We start from the raw sequence: 4,705 nt of genomic DNA on the forward strand, positions 1-4,705 counted from the left end.
GAAAGAGAAGGCGGGCCTTGCGTCACTTCCGGGAAGCGGCGACGAACTACATTGGGAGACTACAACTCCCAGTGGCCTTTGGGTCACACTGGGGCGGGGACAAGCCTGACGGAACTGGGCGCTGAGAGACAGCACTTGGGGAGGCCAAAGCCGGCGGATCACTTGAGACCAGGAGTTCGAGACCAGACTGACTAATGTGACGAAACCCCGTCTCTACTAAAAATACAAAAAATTAGTTGGGCTCAACTACTTGGGAGGCTGAGGCAGGAGAATCGCTTAAACCCTGGAGGTGAAGGTTGCAATGAGCCGAGATCGCACCATTGCACTCCAGCCTGGGCGACAGAGCGAGACTCCATTTTAAAAAATAAAATATGAAGTAAAATAAAATAAACCCTGACCTCATCCCGGAACCGCAGAACAAGAATGTAAGGGCCAGTGCCCATGTGACAAGCACAGATGGTGAGCTGCTAGGATTTGGAGTGAGGCTTAGAGCCGACTTCCAGTCAGACTATTTGGGCTCAAATCCCAGCTCGGCCACTTTAATTAGACAAGTTTCCTAATCTCTCTATGCTTCAGTCTCCCCGAGCTATCAAATAACAATACCACCTCTTTATAGAGTTTTATGAGAATAAAATGACTTGGTGTATCTGAAGAATTTGGAACAGTGCTTTGTACAAAATCAGCATATAATATTAGTATTCATTCTTCATTTCACAAACAGTTAGTTCATGAGCATTCATTATGAACAAGCAATGTCCTAGATATTGGATACGGCAGTCAGAAAAACATAAAGGGTTCCTGATTTCAAAAGGAACTCACATTCTGGTGGTCTGACATAGTTAATTAATGTGTAACAAGATAGTACTAGGCAATATAAAGACATTAAAGTATAGAGTTATAGAGGAAGCTACAAATGTCTGGACCTCTCTGAAGAGGTGATATTTGAGCAGAGATCCAAATGACAGGAAGGAGGGAGCCATTCAAAGTCCATCTAGGGAAAAGAGCATTTCCAGCAACCGCAAAGGCCTTGAGGCAGAAATGAGATTGGACGGTTCTAGGAATAAAGAGAAGGTGGCCTGGTGCGGTGGCTCACACCTGCAATCCCAGAACTCTGAGATAATCCCAGCACTCTGGGAGATCGAGGTGGGCAAATCACAAGGTCAGGAGTTCGAGGCCAGCTTGGCTAATATGGTGAAAAACCCTCTCTCTACTAAAAATACAGAAGTTAGTTGGCCATAGTGGCGGGCCCAGCTACTCAGGAGACTAAGGCAGGAGAATCCCTTGAACCCTTGAAGGTGGAGGTTGCAGTGAGCCAAGATGGTGCCACTGTGCTCCAGCCTGAGTGACAGAGCAAGCTTCGTCTCCAAAAAAAAAAGGAGAGAGAGAAGGCCAGAGTGGTATCAGTAAAGCAAACAAAGCATTAATAGTGTAGAAGTAGACAATGCTGGCTAGCTGCGGTGGCTCACACCTGTAATTCCAACACTCAGGGAGTCTGAGGCAAACAGATCACCTGAGGTCAGGAATCAAGACCAGCCTGGCCAAAACTGCAAAACCCCGTGTCTACTAAAAAATACAAAAATTAGCTCAGCATGATCTCAAAAAAAAAATATATATATATATATGGATTTACGGATGTACAATGATCCTTGCTTTTGTTTTGTTTTAAAAAAAATTTTTTTTAGACAGTTTTGCTCTTATTGCCCAGACTGGAGTGCAATGGCGCGATCTTGGCTCACCACAACCTCTGCCGTCCAGGTTCAAGTGATTCTCCTGCCTCAGCCTCCAGAGTAGCTGGAATTTACAGGCATGCACCACCACGCCTGGCTGATTTTTCTATTTTTAGTAGAGACGGGGTTTTACCATGTTGTCCAGGTTGATCTGGAACTCCTGACCTCAGGTGGTCTGCCCTCCTCAGCCTCCCGAAGTTCTGGGATTACAGGCGTGAACCACCATGGCCAGCCCTCTTTTTTTTTTAAATAGTATATTTCCACTATTACAAAATGTAAATGGTACAACAGAATACACAGGAAGAAAAAGAATATACAGGAAAAAAAAATCTCCTTCCCACCCTGACCTCCAGTTCTTCAGCTTTTCTCTCTAGAAGCAAACCCAATTGTCAATTTATAGTGTCATCTTCCAGATGTCACTTTGGGCCCTCTCTCTCTCTCTCTCTCTCTCTCTGTTTACACACACACACACACACACACACACACACACACACAGAGTCAACCCTTGAACAACGTGAGTTTAAACTATTCAGGTCTACATGAATATGGATTTTTTTTTTTTTTTTGAGACAGAATTTCGCTCTTGTTACCCAGGCTGGAGTGCAATGGCGCGATCCCGGCTCACCGCACCCTTGGCCTCCTGAATTCAAGCAATTCTCCTGCCTCAGCCTCCCAAGTAGCTGGATTACAGGCGTGCGCCACCATGCCCAGCTAAGTTTTGTATTTTTAGTAGAGATGGAGTTTCACCATGCTGACCAAGATGGTCTCGAACTCTTGACCTCGTGATCCATCCGCCTTGGCTTCCCAAAGTGCTGGAATTATAGGCATGAGCCACTGCGCCCGGCCATGTATGTGGATTTTATTCAATAAATACAGCTAATCCTCCATACAAGTGGGTTCCACATCTGGAACTGAATGCCAGTTAAAAATAACAGTACTTGCTATTTAAATACTGATTTAAATATGATTAGAAACCCAGGCTGGAGTGCAGTGGTGTGATTATGGCTCCCTGTAGCTTCAAGCTCCTGGGCTCAAGCAATCCTCCCTCCTCAGCCTCTGAGTAGCTGAGACTACAGGCACACACCACCACATCCAATTAATGTTTCTGCTTTTTGTAGAGATGGGATCTCACTATGTTGCCCAGGCTGGTCTTGAACTACTGGCCTTAGGCAGTTCTCCAGCATTGGCCTCCTAAAGCTCTGGGATTATAAGACTCAGCCACTGTGCCTGGTCTCAGCTTAGTCTTGTGACTAGGAAAAATGGGGATGGGCTGGATGTGATGGCTCACGCCTGTAATCCCAGCACTTTGGGAGGTCAAGGTGGGTGGATCATTTGAGGTCAGGAGTTCAAGACCAGCCTGGCCAACATGATGAAACCCTGTCTCTACTAAAAAGGCAAAAATTAGCCGGGCATGGTGGCGCATGCCTGAGATTGCCCAGCTACTTGGGAAGCTGAGGAAGGAGAATTGCTTGAATCTGGGAGGTGGAGTTTGCAGTGAGCTGATATCTCACCACAGCAGTCCAGCCTGGGTGACATAGCTAGACGCTCTCTCAAAGAAAAAAAAAGAAAACCTAATAATTTACCTAATAATTTCTTCCTTTATGAGCACAGTAGGCTCTGTGACTGGAGACAAACATAACATAGGTGTATTTAATAGACGGGTTTTGTTAATACCCAGATTCTGATGGGGTCCTAATGGTCTCAGAGAGGGAAGCACACCCTGAAAGAGCTTTGATCAGTCTGGTGTCTCCAGTTCACGTGGGCGTACATATTTCCCGTAGCAGATTGACTCTCTTCATGTGCCTGTAATAACACAGCTGGCAAGCAGGAAGATTATAACCATAACTGGTATTTGAATAACAATTTCAAACGCATTAAGGAACTTGAAGCTCATTAAAAACTTCTAGGTGGGCAGGAAAAGCAGCTATTACTAACCTCATTTTACAAATGAGAAAAGCAGGGCTCTGCAGTGCCGGGGAGGACTCTGCTGTGACAGCATGAGATTCTGAAACCAGGTCCTCTAACTCGCAGGTCATAGAAGACACTTCTGAGTATATTATTTTATTGCAGAAGGGGAATGGACGGAGAGGAAGGAGAGGACATGGAAAAAGAGGAGAACATGGGAAAAGAGGAGAGAGTGCCGTGGGAATGCCTCTCTGGGACAAAATGCTGGATACCACACTCCCCCTCACTCATGCAATCCAGCCACTGATCCCCCCTTTCCTTTATTTTTTCCTTTTCTTTTTTAATCTTAAAAAAATATTATTATTACTATTTGAGACCAAGTGTCACTCTGTCACCCAGACTGGAGTGCAGTGGTGTGATCATAGCTCACTGCAGCATCAAACTCCTGAGCTCAAGCTGGGACTCCAGGTTCACACTACCATGTCAGACAGTTATTTACATATTTATTTTGAGACAGGGTCTTGCTCTTTCACCCAAGCTGGAGTGGAGTGATACAATCACTGTACTGGGACTACAGGCACCCGTCACCACAGGAGACTTATTTATTTCTATTTTTATTTTTTGAGGCAGAATTTCGCTCTGTTGCCCAGGCAGGAGTGCAGTGGTGAGATCTTGGCTTGCCTCCACCTCCTGGGTTCAAGTGATTCTCCTGCCTCAGCCTCGTGAGTAGCTGGGATTATAGGCCCGTGCCACCATGACCAACTAATTTTGTATTTTTAATAGAGACAGGGTTTCACCATGTTGACCAGGCTGGTCTTGAACTCCGGACTTCAAGTGATCCATCTGCCTTGGCCTCCCAAAGTGCCATGATTACAGGCATGAGCCACTGCGCCCAGCCAAGACTTATTCATTTTTATTTTTTTAGAGATGAAGTCTTTTTCTTTTTATTATTTTTTCTTTTTTATTATTATTATTTTTTAAGATGGGGTTTCACCATGTTGGTCAGGCTGGTCTTGAAATCCCGACCTCAGGTGATCCGCCCGCCTTGGCCTCCAAAGTGCTTGGATTACAGG

Source organism: Callithrix jacchus, chromosome 12, assembly GCF_049354715.1.
Source record: "Callithrix jacchus isolate 240 chromosome 12, calJac240_pri, whole genome shotgun sequence".
In the NCBI taxonomy this organism is placed as follows: Eukaryota; Metazoa; Chordata; class Mammalia; order Primates; family Cebidae; genus Callithrix; species Callithrix jacchus.